Source organism: Chiloscyllium plagiosum, unplaced genomic scaffold (genome assembly GCF_037043375.1).
Source record: "Chiloscyllium plagiosum isolate Xiang-an unplaced genomic scaffold, Cpla_swu_hap1 HiC_scaffold_12, whole genome shotgun sequence".
NCBI lineage: Eukaryota > Metazoa > Chordata > Chondrichthyes > Orectolobiformes > Hemiscylliidae > Chiloscyllium > Chiloscyllium plagiosum.
The window spans coordinates 64,557,240-64,581,346 of record NW_028270150.1 but is presented as its reverse complement, the minus strand read 5'-3'; the positions used below and the strand labels follow the sequence as shown (position 1 = coordinate 64,581,346).

The following is a 24,107-nucleotide window of genomic DNA, read 5'->3' as shown; positions in this document are numbered from 1 at the left end:
ACGGGCAGTGCTCACTCTCATCCACCAGTCTCAGTCCATGGAAAGTGCTCACTCTCATTCCCAATCTCAAACCATGGAGAGTGCTCACTGTCATTCTCTAGTCTCAAACCACGTACTATGCCCACTCTCATCCTCTGGTCTCAATTCATGGAGAGTGTTCAATCTCATTCTCCAGTCTCAGTCCATGGTCAGTGCTCACTCTTATTCTCCAGTCTCAAACCAAGGATAGTGCTCACTCTCATCCTCCAGTCTCAAACCACGGACAATGCTCACTCTCATCCTCCAGTCTCAAATCATGGAGAGTGCTCACTCTCATCCTCCAGTCTCAAATCATGGAGAGTGCTCACTCTCATCCTCCAGTCTCAAATCATGGAGAGTGCTCACTCTCATCCTCCAGTCTCAAACCAAGGATAGTGCTCACTCTCATCCTCCAGTCTCAAACCACGGACAATGCTCACTCTCATCCTCCAATCTCAAATCATGGAGAGTGCTCACTCTCATCCTCCAGTCTCAAACCACGTACAGTGTTCACTCCCATTCTCCAATCTCAAACAACGCACAGTGCTTACTCTCATTTACCAGTCTCAAACCACGTACAGTGCTCACTCTCATCCTCCAGTTTCATACCAGGGGCAGTGCTCACTCTCATCCTCCAGTCTCAAACCACGTACAGTGTTCACTCCCATTCTCCAGTCTCCACCCACGCACAGTGCTCTCTCTCATCCTCCAGTCTCAAACCATAGACAGTGCTCACCCTCATCCTCCAGTCTAAAGCCACGGACAATGCTCACTCTCATTCTCCAGTCTCAGTCCATGGAGAGTGCTCACTCTCATCCTCCAGTCTCAAACCATGGACAGTGCTCACTCTCATCCTCCAGTCTCAATCCATGGACAGTGCTCACTCTCATCCTCCAGTCTAAAGCCACGGACAATGCTCACTCTCATCCTCCAGTCTCAAACCACGGAGAATGCTCACTCTCATTCTCCAGTCTCAGTCCATGGAGAGTGCTCACTCTCATTCTCCAGTCTCCAACCACGCACAGTGCTCACTCTCATTCTCCAGTCTAAAACTACGCACAGTGGTCACTTACATGTACCAGTCTCAAACCATGGAGAGTGCTCCCTCTCATCCTCCAGTCTCAAACCACGGAAAGTGTTCACTCTCATCCTCCAGTTTCAGACCACGTACAGTGCTCACTCTTATCCTCCAGTCTCAAACCATAGACAGTGCTCACTCCCATTCTCCAGTCTAAAACCACGAACAGTACTCACTCTCATCCTCCAGTCTCAAACCATGGAGAGTGCTCACTCTCATCCTCCAGTCTCAAACCACGGACAATGCTCACTCTCATTCTCCAGTCTCAGTCCATGGAGAGTGCTCACTCTCTTCCCCCAGTCTCAAACCATGCACAGTGCTCACTCTCACTCACCAGTCTCAAACCATTGATAAGTGATCACTCTCATCCTCCAGTCTCGAACAACGCAGTGTGCACACTCTGATTCATCAGTCTCAAACCACGTACAGGGCTCACTCTCATCCTCCAGTTTCAGACCACGTACAGTGCTCACTCTGATTTTCCAATCTCAAACAATGAACAGTGCTCACTCTCATTCTCCAGTCTCAAATCACGGACAATGCTCACTCTCATCGTCCAGTCTCAAACCACGCACAGTGCTCACTCCCATTCTCAAGTCTAAAGCCACGGACACTACTCACTCTCATTCTCCAGTCTCTGTCCATGGAGAGCGCACACTCTCATCCACCAGTCTCAGTCCATGGAGTGTGCTCAATCTCATTCTCCAGTCTCAGTCCATGGTCAGTGCACACTCTCATTCTCTAGTCTCAAACCATGCACAGTGCTCACTTGCACTCATCAGTCTCAAACCATGGACAGTGATCAATCTCTTCCTCCAGTCTCGAACAACGCAGAGTGCTCACTCTCATTCACCAGTCTCAAACCACGTACAGGGCTCAGACTCATCCTCCAGTTTGAAACCACATGCAGTGCTCACTCTCAATGTCCAGTCTCAAACTACGGACACTGCTCACTCTCATTCTCCAGTCTCAAATCATGGAGAGTGCTCACTCTCATCCTCCAGTCTCAAACCATGGAGAGTGCTCACTCTCATTCTCCAATCTCAAACAATGCACAGTGCTTACTCTCATTTACCAGTCTCAAACCACGTACAGTGCTCACTCTCATCCTCCAGTTTCATACCACGCGCAGTGCTCACTCTCATCCACCAGTCTCAGTCCATGGAGAGTGCTCACTCTCATTCCCAATCTCAAACCATGGAGAGTGCTCACTGTCATTCTCCAGTCTCAAACCACGTACTATGCTCACTCTCATCCTCTGGTCTCAATCCATGGAGAGTGTTCAATCTCATTCTCAAGTCTCAGTCCATGGTCAGTGCTCACTCTTATTCTCCAGTCTCAAACCAAGGATAGTGCACACTCTCATCCTCCAGTCTCAAACCACGGACAATGCTCACTCTCATCCTCCAGTCTCAAATCATGGAGAGTGCTCACTCTCATCCTCCAGTCTCAAATCATGGAGAGTGCTCACTCTCATTCTCCAATCTCAAACAACGCACAGTGCTTACTCTCATTTACCAGTCTCAAAGCATGTACAGTGCTCACTCTCATCCTCCAGTTTCATACCAGGGGCAGTGCTCACTCTCATCCTCCAGTCTCAAACCATGTACAGTGTTCACTCCCATTCTCAAGTCTCCACCCACGCACAGTGCTCTCTCTCATCCTCCAGTCTCAAACCATAGACAGTGCTCACTCTCATCCTCCAGTCTAAAGCCACGGACAATGCTCACTCTCATTCTCCAGTCTCAGTCCATGGAGAGTGCTCACTCTCATCCTCCAGTCTCAAACCATGCACAGTGCTCACTCTCATCCTCCAGTCTCAATCCATGGACAGTGCTCACTCTCATCCTCCAGTCTAAAGCCACGGACAATGCTCACTCTCATCCTCCAGTCTCAAACCACGGACAATGCTCACTCTCATTCTCCAGTCTCAGTCCATGGAGAGTGCTCACTCTCTTCCCCCAGTCTCAAACCACGCACAGTGCTCACTCTCACTCACCAGTCTCAAACCATGGATAAGTGATCATTCTCATCCTCCAGTCTCAAACAATGCAGTGTGCACACTCTCATTCTCCAGTTTCAAACCACGTACAGGGCTCACTCTCATCCTCCAGTTTCAGACCATGTACAGTGCTCACTCTCATTTTCTAATCTCAAAGAATGAACAGTGCTCACTCTCATTCTCCAGTCTCAAACCACGCACAGTGCTCACTCCCATTCTCAAGTCTCAAACCATGGACAGTGCTCACTCTCATATTTCAGTCTCAGTCTATGGAGAGTGCTCACTCTCATTGTCCTGTCTCAAACCATGGACAGTGCTCACTCTCATTCTCCAGTCTCAGTCCATGGAGAGCGCTCAATCTCATCCTCCAGTCTCAAACCACGTACAGTGCTCAATCTCATCCTCCAGTCTCAAACCACGTACAGTGCTCAATCTCATCCTCCAGTTTCAAACCACGCACTGTGCTCTCTCTCATTCTCCAGTCTCAAACCATGCACAGTGCTCACTCTCATCCTCCAGTCTCACACCACGTACAGTGCTCAATCTCATCCTCCAGTTTCAAACCACGCACAGTGCTCTCTCTCATTCTCCAGTCTCACACCACGGACAGTGCTCACTCTCATCCTCCAGTCTCAAAGCATGGACAGTGCTCACTCTCAATCTCAAGTCTCAAACCACGGACAGTGCTCGCTCTCATTCTCCAGTCTCACACCACGGACAGTGCTCACTCTCATTCTCCAGTCTCAAACCACGGACAGTGCTCACTCCCATTCTCCAGTCTCAGATCATGGACAGTGTTCGCTCTCAAGCTCCAGTCTCAAAACATGGACAGTGCACCCTCTCATCCTCCAGTCTGCAACCACACACAGTGCTCACTCTGATCCACCCGTGTCAAAAAATGGACAGTGCTCACTCTCATTCTCCAGTCTCAAACCACACACAGTGCTCGCTCTCATTCTGCAGTCTCAACACACAGACAGAGCTCACTCTCATTCTCCAGATTCAAACCATGGACATTGGTCACTCTCATGCTCCAGTCTCAAGCCATAGACATTGACACTCTCATTCTCCATACTCAAACCACGGACGATCGTGACTCTCATTCTCCAGTCGCAAACCATGGACAGTGCTCACTATCATTCTTCAGTCTCAAATCACGGACAGTGCTCACTCTCATTCTCCAGTCTCAAACCATGGACAGCACTTTCACTCTCATTCTCCAGTCTCAAACCACAGACAGTGGTTACTCTCATTCTCCAGTCTCAAACCATAGACAGTGCTCACTCTAATTCACCACTCTCAAACCATGGACAGTGATCACTCTCATGCTCCAGTGTCAAACCACAGACAGTGCTCACTCTCATCCTGCAGTCTCAGTCCATGGAGAGTGCTCACTCTCATTCTCCAGTCTCAAACCACCCACAGTGCTCACTCTCATTCTCCAGTCTCAAACCACGCACAGTGGTCACTTACATGCACCACTCTCAAACCATGGAGAGTGCTCACTCTCATCCTCCAATCTTAAACCACAGACAGTGTTCACTCTCATTGTCCAGTCTCAAACCACGCACAGTGCTCACTCCCATTCACCAGTCTCAAACCATGGATAAGTGATCACTCTCATTCTCCAGTCTCAAACCATGGACAGTGTTCACTCCCATTCTCCAGTCTCCACCCAGGCACAGTGCTCTCTCTCATTCTCCAGTCTCAAACCATAGACAGTGCTCACTCCCATTCTCCAGTCTAAAACCATGGAGAGTGCTCACTCCCAATCTCCAGTCTAAAACCACGCACAGTGCTCACTTTAATCCTCCAGTCTCAAACCATGGACAGTGCTCACTCTCATTCTCCAGAAGAAAACCACGGACAGTGCTCACTCTCATCCTCCAGTCTCAAACCATGGACAGTGCTCACTCTCATTCTCCAGTCTCAAACCACGCACAGTGCTCACTCTCATCCTCCAGTCTCAATCCATGGACAGTGCTCACTCTCATTCTCCACTCTCAAGCCACGGACAATGCTCACTCTCATTCTCCAGTCTCAGTCCATGGAGAGTGCACACTCTCATCCTCCAGTCTCAAACCACAGACAATGCTCACTCTCATTCTCCAGTCTCAGTCAATGGAGTGTGCTCACTCTCATCCTCCAGTGTCAAACCACGCACAGTGCTCACTCTCACTCACCAGTCTCAAACCATGGACAGTGATCACTCTCATCCTCCAGTGTCAAACCACGCACAGTGCTCACTCTCACTCACCAGTCTCAAACCACGTACAGTGCTCACTCTCATCCTCCTGTTTCATACCACGGACAGTGTTCACTCTCATCCTCCAGTCTCAAACCACGGACAGTGTTCACTCTCATTCTCCAGTCTCAACCCAAGCACAGTACTCACTCTCATCCTCCAGTCTCAATCCATGGAGAATGCTCACTCTCATGCTGCAGTCTGAAACCACGCACAGTGCTCACTCTCACTCACCGGTCTCAAATCATGGATAAGTGATCACTCTCATTCTCCAGTCTCAAATCACAGAAAATGCTCACTCCCATTCTCCAGTCTAAAACCACGCACAGTGCTCACTTTAATCCTCCAGTCTCAAACTATGGACAGTGCTCGCTCTCATTCTCCAGTCTCAAACCACGAACAGTGCTCACTCTCATCCTCCAGTCTCAAACCATGGACAGTGATCACTCTCATTCTCCAGTCTCAAACCACGCACAGTGCTCACTCTCATTCCCCAGTGACAAACCACGCACAGTGCTCACTCTCACTCACCAGTCTCAAACCATGGACAGTGATCACTGTCATCCTCCACTCTCAAGCCACGGACAATGCTCACTCTCATCCTCCAGTCTCAATCCATGGACAGTGCACACTCTCATCCTCCAGTCTCAAACCACAGACAATGCTCACACTCATTCTCCAGTCTCAGTCAATGGAGTGTGTTCACTCTCATCCTCCAGTGTCAAACCACGCACAGTGCTCACTCTCACTCACCAGTCACAAACCATGGACAGTGATCACTCTCATCCTCCAGTCTCAAACCACGGACAGTGCTCACTCTCATCCTGCAGTATCATCCTGCAGTGCTCACTCTCATTCTCCAGTCTCAAACCACGCACAGTGGTCACTTACATGCACCACTCTCAAACCATGGAGAGTGCTCACTCTCATCCTCCAGTCTCAAACCACGGACAGTGTTCAATCTCATTGTCCAGTCTCAAACCACGGACAATGCTCACTCTCATCCTCCAGTCTCAATCCATGGAGAGTGCTCACTCTCATGCTCCAGTCTCAAACCACGCACAGTGCTCACTCTCACTCACCGGTCTCAAATCATGGATAAGTGATCACTCTCATTCTCCAATCTCAAACAATGGACAGTGCTCACTCTCATTCTCCAGTCTCAAAACACGCACAGTGCTCACTCTCACTCACCAGTCTCAAACCAAGGATAAGTGATCACTCTCATTCTCCAGTCTCAAATCACAGAAAATGCTCACTCCCATTCTCCAGTCTAAAACCACGCACAGTGCTCACTTTAATCCTCCAGTCTCAAACTATGGACAGTGCTCGCTCTCATTCTCCAGTCTCAAACCACGAACAGTGCTCACTCTCATCCTCCAGTCTCAAACCATGGACAGTGCTCACTCTCATTCTCCAGTCTCAAACCACACACAGTGCTCACTCTCATCCTCCAGTCTCAATCCATGGGGAGTGCTCACTCTCATCCTCTAGTCTCAAGCCACGGACAATGCTCACTCTCATTCTCCAGTCTCAGTCAATGGAGAGTGCTCACTCTCATCCTCCAGTCTCAAACCATGGACAATGCTCACTCTCATTCTCCAGTCTCAGTCAATGGAGAGTGCTCACTCTCATCTTCCAGTTTCAAACCACGCACAGTGCTCACTCTCACTCACCAGTCTCAAACCATGGACAGTGATCACTCTCATCCTCCACTCTCAAGCCACGGACAATGCTCACTCTCATTGTCCAGTCTCAGTCCATGGAGAATGCTCACTCTCATCCTCCAGTCTCAAACCACCCACAGTGCTCACTCTCATTCTCCAGTCTCAAACCACGCACAGTGGTCAAGCACCACTCTCAAACCATGGAGAGTGCTCACTCTCATCCTCCAGTCTCAATCCACGGACAGTGTTTACTCTCATTGTCCAGTCTCAAACCACGGACAATGCTCACTCTCATCCTCCAGTCTCAATCCATGGAGAGTGCTTAATCTCATTCTCCAGTCTCAGTCCATGGTCAGTGCTCACTCTCATTCTCCAGTCTCAAACCACGGACATTGCTCACTCTCACTCACCAGTCTCAAACCATGGATAAGTGATCACTCTCATTCTCCAATCTCAAACAATGGACAGTGCTCACTCTCATTCTCCAGTCTCAAATCACGGTCAATGTTCAATCTCATTCTCCAGCCTCAGTCCATGGTCAGTGCTCACACTCATTCTCCAGTCTCAAACCATGCACAGTGCTCACTCTCACTCACCAGTCTCAAACCATGGATAAGTGATCATTCTCATTCTGCAATCTCAAACAATGGGCAGTGCTCACTCTCATTCTCCAGTCTCAAATAACAGAAAATGCTCACTCCCATTCTCCAGTCTAAAACCACGCACAGTGCTCACTTTAATCCTCCAGTCACAAACTATGGACAGTGCTCGCTCTCATTCTCCAGTCTCAAACCACGAACAGTGCTCACTCTCATCCTCCAGTCTCAAACCATAGACAGTGTTCACTCTCATTCTCCAGTCTCAAACCACACACAGTGCTCACTCTCATCCTCCAGTCTCAATCCATGGGGAGTGCTCACTCTCATCCTCCAGTCTCAAGCCACGGACAATGCTCACTCTCATTCTCCAGTCTCAGTCAATGGAGAGTGCTCACTCTCATCTTCCAGTTTCAAACCACGCACAGTGCTCACTCTCACTCACCAGTCTCAAACCATGGACAGTGATCACTCTCATCCTCCACTCTCAAGCCACGGACAGTGCTCACTCTCATTGTCCAGTCTCAGTCCATGGAGAGTGCTCACTCTCATCCTCCAGTCTCAAACCACCCACAGTGCTCACTCTCATTCTCCAGTCTCAAACCACGCACAGTGGTCACTTACAAGCACCACTCTCAAACCATGGAGAGTGCTCACTCTCATCCTCCAGTCTCAATCCACGGACAGTGTTTACTTTCATTGTCCAGTCTCAAACCACGGACAATGCTCACTCTCATCCTCCAGTCTCAATCCATGGAGAGTGCTTAAGCTCATTCTCCAGTCTCAGTCCATGGTCAGTGCTCACTCTCATTCTCCAGTCTCAAACCACGCACATTGCTCACTCTCACTCACCAGTCTCAAACCATGGATAAGTGATCACTCTCATTCTCCAATCTCAAACAATGGACAGTGCTCACTCTCATTCTCCAGTCTCAAATCACGGTCAATGCTCAATCTCATTCTCCAGCCTCAGTCCATGGTCAGTGCTCACACTCATTCTCCAGTCTCAAACCATGCACAGTGCTCACTCTCACTCACCAGTCTCAAACCATGGATAAGTGATCACTCTCATTCTCCAATCTCAAACAATGGACAGTGCTTCCTCTCATTCTCCAGTCTCAAATAACAAAAAATGCTCACTCCCATTCTCCAGTCTAAAACCACGCACAGTGCTCACTTTAATCCTCCAGTCACAAACTATGGACAGTGCTCGCTCTCATTCTCCAGTCTCAAACCACGAACAGTGCTCACTCTCATCCTCCAGTCTCAAACCACAGACAGTGTTCACTCTCATTCTCCAGTCTCAACCCTCGCACAGTGCTCACTCTCATCCTCCAGTCTCAAACCATAGACAGTGCTCACTCCCATTCTCCAGTCTCAAACCACGGACAGTACTCACTCTCATTCCCAATCTCAAACCATGGAGAATGCTCACTCTCATCCTCCAGTCTCAACCCACGCACAGTGGTCACTTACATGCACCAGTCTCAAACCATGGAGAGTGCTCACTCTCATCCTCCAGTCTCAAACCATAGACAGTGCTCACTCCCATTCTCCAGTGCTCACTCTAATTCACCACTCTCAAACCATGGACAGTGATCACTCTCATGCTTCAGTGTCAAACCACAGACAGTGCTCACTCTCATCCTGCAGTCTCAGTCCATGGAGAGTGCTCACTCTCATTCTCCAGTCTCAAACCACCCACAGTTCTCACTCTCATTCTCCAGTCTCAAACCATGGAGAGTGCTCACTCTCATCCTCCAGTCTCAAACCACGGACAATGCTCACTCTCATTCTCCAGTCTCAGTCCATGGAGAGTGCTCACTCTTATCCTCCAGTCTCAAACCACGCACAGTGCTCACTCTCACTCACCAGTCTCAAACCATGGATCAGTGATCACTCTCATCCTCCAGTCTCGAACAACGCAGAGTGCTCACTCTCATTCATCAGTCTCAAACCACGTACAGGACTCACTCTCATCCTCCAGTTTCAGACCACGTACAGTGCTCACTCTCATTTTCCAATCTCAATCAATGGACAGTGCTCACTCTCATTCTCCAGTCTCAAACCACGGACAATGCTTACTCTCATTCTCTAGTCTCAAACCACGCACAGTGCTCACTTTCATTCTCCAGTCTCAAACCATAGACAGTGCTCACTCCCATTCTCCAGTCTAAAACCACGGACATTACTCACTCTCATTCTCCAGTCTCAAACCATGGAGAGTGCTCACTTTCATCCTCCAGTCTCAAACCGCGGACAATGCTCACTCTCATTCTCCAGTCTCAAACCATGGAGAGTGTACACTCTCATCCTCCAGTCTCAAACCAAGCACAGTGCTCACTCTCACTCACCAGTCTCAAACCAGGCACAGGGCTCACTCTCATCCTCCAGTTTCAAGCCACGTACAGTGCTCACTCTAATTTTCCAATCTCAAACAATGGACAGTGCTCACTCTCATTCTCCAGTCTCAAATCACGGACAATGCTCTCTCTCATCGTCCAGTCTCAAACCACGCACAGTGCTCACTCCCATTCTCAAGTCTCAAACCATGGACAGTGGTCACTCTCATTCTCCAGTCTCAGTCCATGGAGAGTGCTCACTCTCATTGTCCAGTCTCAAACCACACACAGTGCTCGCTCGCATTCCGCAGTCTCAACACACAGACAGAGCTCACTCTCATTCTCCAGATTCAAACCATGGACATTGGTCACTCTCATTCTCCGGTCTCAAACCATGGAAAGTGCTCACTCTCATGCTCCAGTCTCAAACCATTGACATTGACACTCTCATTTTCCATACTCAAACCACGGACAATCGTGACTCTCATTCTCCAGTCGCAAACCATGGACAGTGCTCACTATCATTCTTCAGTCTCAAACCACGGACAGTGCTCACTCTCATTCTCTACTCTCAAACCATGCACAGTGCTCTCTCTTATTCTATAGTCTCAAACTACGGACAGTACTCACTGTCCTCCTCCAGTCTCAAACCATGGACAGTGCTCACTCTCAGTCTCCAGACACAAATCAAAAAATATGCTCAATCTCATTCACCGTTCTCAAACCACGGACAGTGGTCACTCTCATCCTCCAGTCTCAAACCATGGACAGCGCTCTCACTCACATTCTCCAATCTCAAGCCACGGACAGTGGTCACTCTCATCCTCCAGTCTCAAACCATGGGCATTGCTCACTCCCGTCCTCCAGTCTCAAACCATGGGTATTGCTCACTCCCATTTTCCAGTCTCAAACCATGGACAGTGGTCACTCTCATTCTCCAGTCTCAATCCATGGACAGTGCTCACTCTCATACTCCAGTCTCAAAACACAGACAGTGGTAACTCTCATCCTTCAGTCTCAAACCACGGACAGTGGTCACTCTCAGACTCCAGTCTCAAACCATGAACACTGGTCTCTTTCAGCCTCCAGTCTCAAACCACGGACACCGGTTACTCTCAACTTCCAGTCTCAAACCATGGAAAGTGGTCTCTCTTCGACTCCAGTCTCAAACCATGGACAGTGGTCACTCTCATCCTCCAGTCTCAAACCATGGACAGTGGTCACTATCATTCTCCAGTCTCAAACCACCGACAGTGCTCACTCTCATTCTCCAGTCTCAAACCACGGACAATGCTCACTCTCATTCTCCAGTCTCAGTCAATGGAGAGTGCTCACTGTCATCTTCCAGTGTCAAACCACGCACAGTGCTCACTCTCACTCACCAGTCTCAAACCATGGACAGTGATCACTCTCATCCTCCACTCTCAAGCCACGGACAATGCTCACTCTCATTGTCCAGTCTCAGTCCATGGAGAGTGCTCACTCTCATCCTCCAGTCTCAAACCACCCACAGTGCTCACTCTCATTCTCCAGTCTCAAACCACGCACAGTGGTCACTTACAAGCACCACTCTCAAACCATGGAGAGTGCTCACTCTCATCCTCCAGTCTCAATCCACGGACAGTGTTTACTCTCATTGTCCAGTCTCAAACCACGGACAATGCTCACTCTCATCCTCCAGTCTCAATCCATGGAGAGTGCTTAAGCTCATTCTCCAGTCTCAGTCCATGGTCAGTGCTCACTCTCATTCTCCAGTCTCAAACCACGCACATTGCTCACTCTCACTCACCAGTCTCAAACCATGGATAAGTGATCACTCTCATTCTCCAATCTCAAACAATGGACATTGCTCACTCTCATTCTCCAGTCTCAAATCACGGTCAATGCTCAATCTCATTCTCCAGCCTCAGTCCATGGTCAGTGCTCACACTCATTCTCCAGTCTCAAACCATGCACAGTGCTCACTCTCACTCACCAGTCTCAAACCATGGATAAGTGATCACTCTCATTCTCCAATCTCAAACAATGGACAGTGCTCACTCTCATTCTCCAGTCTCAAATCACGGACAGTGCTCACTCTCATCCTCCTGTCTCAAACCACGCACAGTGCTCACTCTCACTCACCAGTCTCAAACCATTGGTAAGTGATCATTCTCATCCTCCAGTCTCGAACAATGCAGAGTGCTCACTCTCATTCATCTGTCTCAAACCATGTCCAGGGCTCACTCTCATCCTCCAGTTTCAAACCATGTACAGTGCTCACTCTAATTTTCCAATCTCAAACAATGGACAGTGCTCTCTCTCATTCTCCAGTCTCAAGCCACGGACAATGCTCACTGTCGTTTTCCAGTCTCAGTCCATGGAGAGTGCTCACTCTCAGCTTCCAGTCTCAAACCACGGACAATGCTCACTCTCATTCTCCAGTCTCAGTCCATGGAGAGTGCTCACTCTCATCCTCCAGTCTCAAACCACGGATAGTGTTCACTCTCATTCTCCAGTCGCAACCCACGCACAGTGCTCACTCTCATCCTCCAGTCTCAAACCATAGACAGTGCTCACTCCCATTCTCCAGTCTAAAACCACGGACATTACTCATTCTCATTCTCCAGTCTCAAACCATGGAGAGTGCTCACTCTCATCCTCCAGTCTCAAACCGCGGACAATGCTCACTCTCATTCTCCAGTCTCAGTCCATGGAGAGTGTACACTCTCATCCTCCAGTCTCAAACCAAGCACAGTGCTCACTCTCACTCACCAGTCTCAAACCAGGCACAGGGCTCACTCTCATCCTCCAGTTTCAAGCCACGTACAGTGCTCACTCTAATTTTCCAATCTCAAACAATGGACAGTGCTCACTCTCATTCTCCAGTCTCAAATCACGGACAATGCTCTCTCTCATCGTCCAGTCTCAAACCACGCACAGTGCTCACTCCCATTCTCAAGTCTCAAACCATGGACAGTGGTCACTCTCATTCTCCAGTCTCAGTCCATGGAGAGTGCTCACTCTCATTGTCCAGTCTCAAACCACACACAGTGCTCGCTCGCATTCCGCAGTCTCAACACACAGACAGAGCTCACTCTCATTCTCCAGATTCAAACCATGGACATTGGTCACTCTCATTCTCCGGTCTCAAACCATGGAAAGTGCTCACTCTCATGCTCCAGTCTCAAACCATGGACATTGACACTCTCATTTTCCATACTCAAACCACGGACAATCGTGACTCTCATTCTCCAGTCGCAAACCATGGACAGTGCTCACTATCATTCTTCAGTCTCAAACCACGGACAGTGCTCTCTCTCATTCTCTACTCTCAAACCATGCACAGTGCTCTCTCTTATTCTATAGTCTCAAACTACGGACAGTACTCACTGTCCTCCTCCAGTCTCAAACCATAGGCAATGGTCACTCTCATTCTCCAGTTTCACACCATAGACAGTGGTCACTCTCATCCTCCAGTCTCAAACCATGGACAGTGCTCACTCTCAGTCTCCAGACACAAATCAAAAAATATGCTCAATCTCATTCACCGTTCTCAAACCACGGACAGTGGTCACTCTCATCCTCCAGTCTCAAACCATGGACAGCGCTCTCACTCACATTCTCCAATCTCAAGCCACGGACAGTGGTCACTCTCATCCTCCAGTCTCAAACCATGGGCATTGCTCACTCCCATCCTCCAGTCTCAAACTATGGGTATTGCTCACTCCCATTTTCCAGTCTCAAACCATGGACAGTGGTCACTCTCATTCTCCAGTCTCAATCCACGGACAGTGGTCACTCTCATCCTTCAGTCTCAAACCACGGACAGTGGTCACTCTCAGACTCCAGTCTCAAACCATGGACACTGGTCTCTTTCAGCCTCCAGTCTCAAACCACGGACACCGGTTACTCTCATCTTCCAGTCTCAAACCATGGAAAGTGGTCTCTCTTCGACTCCAGTCTCAAACCAAGGACTATGGTCACTCTCATCCTCCAGTCTCAAACCATGGACAGTGGTCACTATCATTCTCCAGTCTCAAACCACCGACAGTGCTCACTCATTCTCCAGTCTCAAACCAAGCACAGTGCCTACTCTCATTGTCCAGTGTCAAACCACCGGCAATGCTCACTCTCATTCTCCAGTCTCAAATCATCCACAGTGTTTATCCTCGTCCTCTGGTCTCAAACCATGGACTAAGTTTCCCATGGATTGTGTTCATCCTTCCTCCTCCCAAGCCTACTCCTCTCCAATATTTCTTCAGACAGTGCTCACTCATTCTCTTCCTACATCCCAAACCATTGATTTTAGTTAACCAAATTGCACATTTCTCTTCAATCCCACATACAATTTAGTGATCACCTGCTAACACCCCCATTAGACTCTCTTTCAGACCAGGTTCTGCTTTCTCTCCACAGAAGCTGGCAGATCTGCTGAGTTTTCACAGCAATTTCTGTTTTTTGTTTCTGATTTCTGGCATCTGTGGTTGTTTTGGCTTTTTTTCACAAGGTATGAGAACAATTAAGATTATTTTGTAATTAAGATTACAATATTTAGATTAGATTACTATACAGTGTGGAAACAGGCCCTTCGGCCCAACAAGCCCACACCGACCCTCCAAAGAGCAGCCCACCCAGACCCATTCCCTTACATTTACCCCTTCACCTAACACTGTGGGCAATTTTGCATGGCCGATTCATCTAGCCTGCACATCTTTGGACTGTTTGAGGAAACCGGAGCACCCGGAGGAAACCCACGCAGACACGGGGAGAATCTGCAAACTCCACACAGCCTGAGGCGGGAATTGAACCCGGGTCTCTGGCGCTGTGAGGCAGCAGTGCCAACTACTGTGCCACCGTGCAGCCCACAAATGCAATAAAATTTATTTTTGGATTTAAAGGAATTTCTTTGTTCTTATAGAGGTTTAGAAGTCAGCTAACAGCCTCAGAGATGGTCATTTGGGAAACTGGTTCATGTTACTATTCCAAATGATACCTTTTGATCTTTAGCTATGGAGATACACTTGTGAGAGATTTTTGACAGGTCATATATCTTGCTGACCAGTTTGTGGTCAGCATGTACAATGAAATGCTTGCCAAGAAAAATATGAAACCATTGTAGTATTTCTTTCAATGTTGGTGGCATAAGGAACTTAAAACCAAATGCAATTGGGTTGTTATCCTGTATTAGACATGCTCTTAAATCTTTCTAGGATTTATCTCTTTCCAATTTGGTAATCTCAAAGAGTTTTGTAATATTGAAGTACATATTTATTAAGAACAGAACATTGGTGAGACAATTAAGTGAACTTCCTGCTATATATTTTGATGGATTTTTGTAGTGAAGATCTCAAAGAAGAGGGACCTTGGTTACAAAACTCTGATCATATGGGCATTAAACAGTTATAGAAATCAAGTTACCTTTATCTCGCAATTCAGGTATCATCTGTACATCTTCTGTTTTTATAGGATCAGGCCTATTACCACTTGGTGAACAGAATGAACTGAAGAAGTTAATTCGTCTCATGTTGGTTTGACCTCCTTTACTGTTGAAAACAAGACCACGGATCATTGTTGCTGTCACAAGCTAATGTTTCACACCATGCTCATGTTTAGTTTTTTCCATGGACTGTAATATCATCTGAAATACACAGGTAGATTCTTGATGTTACAATCTGCATATTATTGGAATGTGTCCTGGTTAGCTGATATTCAAACGATAATTTGAAGAAACAGTATCTACCAAAATGTACTCTAAATGTTATCAGCTTATGTGACACTAGGGAAAGATATATGGACTAACTTCCATACTTGGCATCAAACTGAGAAAGAGATGCTTGCTACTTGAGAATTTGGGGTTAAGTTCTCCCAGGTTAGGAATGTGTGGGAATCTTTTTAATGCTTGGTTCAGTTGCCTTGAATGTAAACATACATGTAAACTGCTATCTATACACAAGTAATGAAGTGTACCTATCAGAATGATATGCAACTTTCCAAATGATGTTCTTTTGTATCATGGAATTCAATTCCAACTTGAGCTTACCTTGAATGTGAATGTTGCACTTATGAAGAAGATGCTGACCTGGGCACCAGCTTTAAGATGTACTGATTAGCATGATAGAATTAATTAAAATTATTTAAAATTAGTGATAGCATCAAATCAAGCTGGTTAATGGGTAGTCAGATGATGGGTAGACTCAATTATCCAGTTTGAAATCTTTGGCGTTACAGTTGACAAATTCATCATCTCATAGATTGTAATGGTGTGTAGAAGTGTACATACCAACAGACCATTAATAATTGGACCATTTATTTCAATGATGCTTCAGATATCTATCTAAAGGATCATTTGATATGGCTAATACAATGTATGACATATAAGGCACAATGTAATTATTAGCTTATTGTATTTGGACTGAGATACATTGTACTAGTTTCCTGAATGCATTTCATGTGAGAAATATAAAGGAATAACATTTGTACTGGTGCTAATCTCAATTTTGGCATACAATGCATTTTGTATATTCCTTTCAGATGTTATCATTTGGATGAAAGTCAAAATTTCAGATTTTCTGATAAGATCCACATGATGTGTTAAGTTGACCACATGCATTGTTTGACTGGAGTCTGAAACGAGAACATTGCATTTACCTCTTGGACATTATTGATGTGCTTTTGTACCATGGTTGGAACACTGGAAACATATTCCTACTGTTTCTTGGGTGGCATTTCTTTATCTGCTGTCTTGAAATGGTATGCTGTACTTTGTGTTTCTGTGCAATTGGATTTTCTATAAATTATAGCCTAATGTGCTCTTGTGGAACATAGCTTGTTATGTGATGAAATGCTGCACACCGTCTTGGTGGGTCACACAAGCCATACCTCATACAATGTTTGGATGTTATACAGGTGACAGAGGCAACAGCAGTCAAGCAGTTGTCAATTGTTTATACGTGCTGCTGCCCTTGTTTTTTCTACTGGAGAGTCCAAGGTATATTCTTTAGTTTTGTCCAGAGCTGTTCTTCTGAAGGATTTGAAGCATTGAGATACAATTTCTAATTCTAAAGCCTTTCAGCTAAATTAGCTTTGGTGAAATCTCATTCCATAGTTTTGTATCCACAACTCCCGTTGAATTGATCAGTTATTTTACCTGGCATTTGTGACATGGAATCAAGTCTGTGTATCCTAAACGTGAATCAATCTTTAAGTTAATCTTCTAATATCTTGAATGTATTGCCAGGGCCTTTGTTAAGAATACCTCCACATTTTATTCTTCTTAACCCTTAATGGCCCAAAGTATGAAGGCGGTATCCTTCATCAGATATGTGTTAATCCTTAAGCAAAGATCGATTCTTTGTTAAATAATTTTGGTTCTGACAGAACGTCAATGGTGTGCCAATCCATGCTCACACATTTGATTTCTGTCTTTCTTTTGTGCCTAAGCTACCAATATAAAAATTTGTAGTGCTGTATAGTTCATTTCTATTTTTATTTGTTTTAACTTTATTTATTTGACAATTACCTGATGAAGGAGCCACGCTCTGAAAGCTTCTAAATAAACCTGTTGGACTATAACCTGGTGTTGTGTGATTTTTAACTTTATTTGTTTTAGCCTTTCTTTTAATTTTTTGTTGTTAACTGTTGCTGCCCTTTAAAAGAGCAGGCTTGAGTTTTCTGTTGATGTTTACACAAAGGAAGATATCATGATGATGACATGAGCCTTTTTTTTATTTTTATGCCATTTCAGTTATTTTTTAACTCCTCAGTGCCCAAAGCAAGAAGTGGTTTGAATGCCAATCTTTCTTTCTGCTGATCTGTAAAGATTGATTTTTTTTCTTTAAGTAACTGCAGTTTTGACAGAATTTCAATTGAATGGAAATCCATTGATCTTTTTGTTTTCCATGTTTCACTGTGCTGTTTGTGCTGTTTAAATTGTCTGTATAAAAAACTGTGTTGCAGTGTAGTGCTTTTCCTTTTCTCTATTTATTGTTTTTGTCTTTAATAGTGATTCACCTCTTTTAATTGTTGCTGTATCTTTAGTAGTAGCATTGCTTTCTTATTCTTTTTATCATGTGGCATTTAAAGTTTCATAATTGCAGTAGATGAGGGATGATTACTGCCAGGTGTTGGGAGAGGGTGATTACTTTTGGGGAGTCGGGGGAGAAGTAATCACTGTTCGGGGATAGGGAAGGAAGAATGGGAGATGAGGGAGAAGTGATCTCTGTCAAGGGATGAACATAGGTATCTTTACTGTTGGGGATTCAGGGAGTGATCAGTGCCAGAGCGTGAGATGGGGAGAGGTTGATGAGGGTGATGATTACAGGAGGAGTGGTTAAGTTGGTATTCACTCTAAACAAAGGAATCACAACCAGGGGGATAATTGCGGGCATTAAACCTCTTTAAAAATGGGGTGGTGGTGGCAGTTTCAATTCCCTTGACTTTTGACATGGAGTTGTTTGTTGGAAATTACCATTCACTCTTGTTGAAGGAAATATGAAAAGATTTAATCAAACTATCTAAAGTCCCAGTTTACCTGACTGACAAATCCTGCTGAAAAGAAGATCTTATCGTGACAAGAATGCAGCTACTTAATTGCAAGCATCTGTTTTTAACCATTGACAGAAAGAAAACATGAATGATTAACTTATAATTCCCTACAAATTAAATTCAACCCCGCTTAATAAATTCTCATAGATAATATACAAAATAAAAGAAGAATAAAATATAATAAACCAAATTACTTGCATGTACTACAAGATTAAAGATTTAAAAATACATTGTAAAGTACAATCTCATTAATTCCAACCGTACTTAGATTGGACAGAATTCCCTTCTACATCCTACCTATAGGACTTATAGTATAGAGTCATAGAGGTGTACAGCATGGAAACTGACCCTTCGGTCCAACCCGTCCATGCCGACATCTTTCCTAATAGTGTCTTCAATTTCAAGTATTGAGAATTTAATAGCCTCTTCCCTGAACCTTCATGCAACTACGTTTATGTGCAATTTTTCAGCGTTTTGAACAACCCCTTCAGAGTTTTAATCTGGAACTTTTGAAACTAAACTCCTTACATGGAAGTCATTTATTTATTGACCACTTTTATCTATCTTCATTCTTTTTACATATTGATTCAGCCAAGACTTCTGTAAAACCAAAATGAAAAGGTCTTTCTTAAAACCATATGTGTTTTCCCAAACCAAAATATTCCATTCCAAGTCTGCTAACTGAAGCCTAATGCAAAACACTTATTATGTTTGTGTGTAAAACTCACCCAATGAAAACAAAGTGCAGATATTAGCATTCATACAATACTATCAAGAATCAGAGATTGAAAAAAAACATTTTCTTAAGAAAATTGAATGGTTGCAACAGTCACTTGATAAGATTACAGAAGAAAATTTTTTAAAATCCTCGTTTTGCACACCAACATCAGCATCAGTTCAATAAAAACAATACTGTGATAGAATATGATCAAACACAACTGATTCACAAACAAGCAGATTTACTTACAATCCACAAGAAAATGCTCAGAGAACAAAACCAGGAACTTATCACTGAAAATATTTTCACAAATTATGTGTACAAGCAACTATTGCTTTTAAGAATTTGACATTAGAAAAAGATGCAATGATGGTAGAAAAAGTTAATCAATTATGGAATATTCAAAGTGTGATGATCACTGAAACGATTCTGTTCCAACCAACTGTAATGATCTTACATTTAAAAAAAAATAAGCTTTTTAGAAATAAAAACAGCAAGTTTCATTTCAGTTTGCAGAAGATTGTGGATGTAAGTTTGCTTGCTGAGCTGGATGGTTAACTTTTCAGACATTTCATCACCACACTAGGTTTAATCATCAGGGAGTCGCTGGGGAAGCACTGGTGGTATGGCCTGCAATATATTACACTGGACAAACAGGCAGAAATCTAGCCACCAGGATACATGACCATCAATTAGCCACAAAAAGACATGACCTATTCTCACTAGTATCTTTACATACAGATGAAGAAGGACAAACTTTGACTGGGACAACACATCCATCCCAGGACAAGCCAGTTAGAGACACATGCAAGAATTCCTAGAAGTATGGCATTCTAACCAGAACTCTATCAACAAACACATTGACTTGGATCCCTTTAACGGGCCCTGAGGAAAAAACAACAGGAATTGACATCACAATAGGAAATGACACCATCATAGGAAATGACATCACCAACTCCAGGAAAATCTGAACACATAAGTAAAAAGTGGGCCATGATAACAGTGCTTCACCGGAGGCTCACTGATAATGTTACCTAGTATGGTGACGAAACATCTGAAAATGAACCTTCCAGCTCAATGAGCAAATATTAATCCAGAAACTCAACCTGAGCTACAAATCTTCTCAAAACTCACTTGCAGAAGATTATTGTGGAAATGAAACTCATTAATGAAAGAGATAACAACAAAATGATTATGGTGTTTTGAAGAAACCATTTGAAAAAACATAAGTTCTCAGCATTTAGTCTCCATCCAAAATCTTAGATAACATTCAGGCTAGCAGGGAGATGACAGACTCTGAATATCCTGCTATTGCCAATATTCCCTCAAACCTACAGATCAAAATACTGCGGGGCAGCTTTCTCGGGACTTCATGTGGTTAGCACTGCTGCCTCACAGCGCCAGGGACTCGGGCTCAATTCCAGTCTTGGGTGACTGTCTGTATGGAGTTTGCTCATTCTCTCCATGTCTGCATGGGTTTCTTCTGGGTGCTTCAGTTTCCACCCACAATCCAAAGATGCACAGGTTAGAGGTTATTTGACTAAGCTAAACTGTCTTCAGGGATGTGCAGTTTTGGTGCATTAGTCAGGAGTAAATATATGATAATAAAGGTAGGGGAAAGGGTCTGGGTATGTTACTCTTTGGAGCATTGGTGTGGACTTGTTGGGTCAAAGGGCCTGTTTCCACACTGTAGGAATTCTATGATTCTATGAAGGAATGTGTAAGATTCACTTGCAGAACATTCTCTTGTTCATGCTGATAAAGCCCCACTTTTTCTTGTGTCCTTAGAACTTTGATCCAAATGAAGGAACACCCTTTACACGAAGCATGTATGGCAATCCTCCCACTAGCTAAAGTTTGAGAAATCTTTACCTAGAATCTAGAGATGGTGTTATCTACTCCAGATTAACCTCATGTTCATGAGAATAGTGCACTATTCAGATCCTCAACAGAGGTAGCATATTTATTCCTTTCAAGCCAAACCACTCAGTAATCATCCATTCCATCATCCTCAAAAGGAGCAGAGAATATAGTTATAGATCAGTGACTTGGCTTGAAGCGACTCCGGGGATGGGAGCAGAATAAGTTAGAGTAAACAGTTAAATATTAATAATTCAATGTTAACAGTTAAGAAGGTTATAGTGAAAGAATTTCGGTGGAGGGAGATGTAGACCAAAGTATTAACAGTGCCTTTACTCTAATAGAAGCTACTAATTGACTGTGTGCAGAGCCATGTCATTATGATGTCATAACATCATGGATTTGGAATCTGTGTATGTAATGTCTCAGACAGGATCTCTCTTACTGTCTCTTGTACATAATTAGGCTCATTAAAACTTGCTAATGCTCACTCATCTGATGTAGATCTGATTTTATTGCAAACTCATAAAGTGGCAACATGGATAAGCATGGGATGTGGTCAGCCAACTATGAGTAAATAAATGCTTCTCATATTTGCATTCTTTAGCTTATGGTCTGCAATAAAGATCTATACACACAGATAATTTGGACTTGGGCATGATGAGACTACATTGAAAATGTAATGAATGCATTAAGTAAAGAGTATGATGAATTCATGAACATTGCTAGAGAAGGCAGAAGCACAAAAACAGTTCAGGGGATTTGCCATTCTAGCATATTATAGATAAAATTAAATAATGTTTTTAAGAACACGCTTGGAAATATAATTTAAATTGCAAACTAGGATGGAGGACAGAAAGAATTAGAGGAAGTTACATCAATGCTACACCTCATGGGATCTGAAGGACATTGCAGCAATAGATTTGTTCTGATGATATCATGGATAGAAAATGTGGTTATCATAACGGGTTGAAAAATGGATAAGTACAACAGAGAAAACTAAGAAGAATTGGGCAGACGTGTTAAAAGCTTTAAAAAGATTTAAGCTCAGATAAGCTGCCAATCATTCCAAATGTGGAGTCCAAAGCCAGGTCTTGCAGGGCCAGCATTGTGCTGCAAACTCATCTACATCTGCAGTCTCATCCACTGAAAGTCAACAGTCTTCCACCAAGCGTGACACAGTCATGTGCTTGTATTCTGTCAGAGTACTGGACCAGGTGAAGGTATTTGGAACACAGGTGTTAAAGGCCAGGTTGTCAGTAACAGAAGGTAAATAAGTTATGGTGTGTTATTGAATAGGGAAAAAAGTTGTGTGCACAATCTGCAAGGAACTGTACGTTCTTTCTGACTTTGATTTTATAATGTAATTTTCAGTTGCTGAAATTCAGCAATAAGAAAGGCTCCTAAATGATTGCCACATCTTCAATATCCATATCCTTTCCAAAGTCTTTGAACTTGTTGGCACCTCTCAACTGGAATGTTCTTGCAACCACCACACTTTGAAAGATTCCTATCACAATCACAAATTACATTCTATTGCTCTGTGACAAAACTAAATTAGCCCTCTGCATCCTGCCTGCAGTCATTGACACAGTTGATAACCCAGTTTTCTCCCATCAGTGTGCAGCTTGGCAGGAATTGTTACCACTGGGTGGGGAGGGGGATTCAGTTTCCCACCTTTTCAACATAATTGGTTGATTTCAGCAAGGATATTACATTCAGTCCCATGGCTATACTGCACTCCAATTAAAATGCAGTTAACTAGTTCCGTAGAAATAAATAAGGAGCCAGTTGCAAGGTTTACTTAATTGTAAGAAAGTTTTTTTTTAATCAAACAAGACTGAAACTTTAACTTAATAATCCCTCATTCACGATTTACTTTTTGATCCAGTAATTCAACTTCACAACTTTTCAGGGTTCACTGATTTATTTCAATCCAGTTTACTCGAAGTCTCAAATCAAAATCATCTCTCTGGACTGCACTCCACTGAAAATATTGCAGACGTCAACACTATCTCTTTAACTAAATTCATAAGATGTTTTATCGCTCCAACTCTTTTTCTTTATTCTCTCCTTTTTTTAACCTGCAATTTAAAATTTTAGGGCAAACTCTGCTCGGAGTCTGACCATCGTGGCCTACGGAGAGATCTGTGGCAGAATCAGAATCTTGGCCTTGATCATCTTGCTCCATCTTTTATGCTTTTCACAAGTGGTGTGGCTGTGAAATACTTTATTAACACAAGAACTCACCTCTCTAATATTCAGCCCCCCATTTTACCAAACTCATCACATAACCTAAACTTCAGGAAAAACCAATATGGAAATCTTAGAGTGGACATGGTGGATTCAGCTCATCACTTGCTCTGAATGACACCCATGCAGACAATAATGAACGCGCAGCCCAGTTCATGTCCAATAGGCATCAATCACAAACAAGCCTCCTTCACTGACATTGGCTTTTACATCTGCCAATCCATTACAATCATCCTGGCACTTCTACTATTCACTGGCATTGCAATCTGGAAGCACAGGCTTGTATTGCAGGCTGCACGCCCAATAACTAGTATTGAAAAACTGCAAGAGGAACAGTTTACACACAGGGACAGGTATCTAGCTTGCTTATGGTGGGTTAATGTCATGGCACTCCTTCACTTAGTGCTTAACTTCATACTCACAGTGTCTCAGCCTTGCCTGGCCATGCCAATCAGCACAGTCACAGAAGCAGGCGGCAATAGTCACCTCTTATTCCAGGAACTGGGAAAGTAAGTGGGTGTAAGCACATGTCGCCACCTTGGTGGAGACTTGAAGTAAGTTTGCAGATGAAACCAAAATTGGAGGTGCAATGGACAGCAAAGAAGATTACCTCAGATTACAACGGGATCTTGATCAGATGGGCTAATAGATGAGAGGTGACAGGTGGAGTTTAATTTAGATAAATGTGAGGTGTTGCATTTTGGGAAAGGAAATCTTAGCAGGACTTATACACTTAATGATAAGGTCCTAGGGAGCGTTGCTGAACAAAGAGACCTTGGAGTGCAGGTTCATAGCTCCTTGA

The 24,107-nt window shown here is 44.3% G+C and overlaps 1 long non-coding RNA gene across 1 annotated transcript in view; it reads left to right on the top strand.

The window, feature by feature from the left end:
• LOC148148543 (uncharacterized) overlaps positions 1–17,467 on the top strand; it is a 189,105-nt gene extending 171,638 nt beyond the window's left edge. Inside the window, exon 5 of the long non-coding RNA XR_015758757.1 lies at positions 15,397–17,467. This is a non-coding gene — a long non-coding RNA (uncharacterized LOC148148543). The remainder of the gene's footprint in view (positions 1–15,396) is intronic.
• The last annotated feature ends 6,640 nt before the right edge of the window (positions 17,468–24,107 follow it).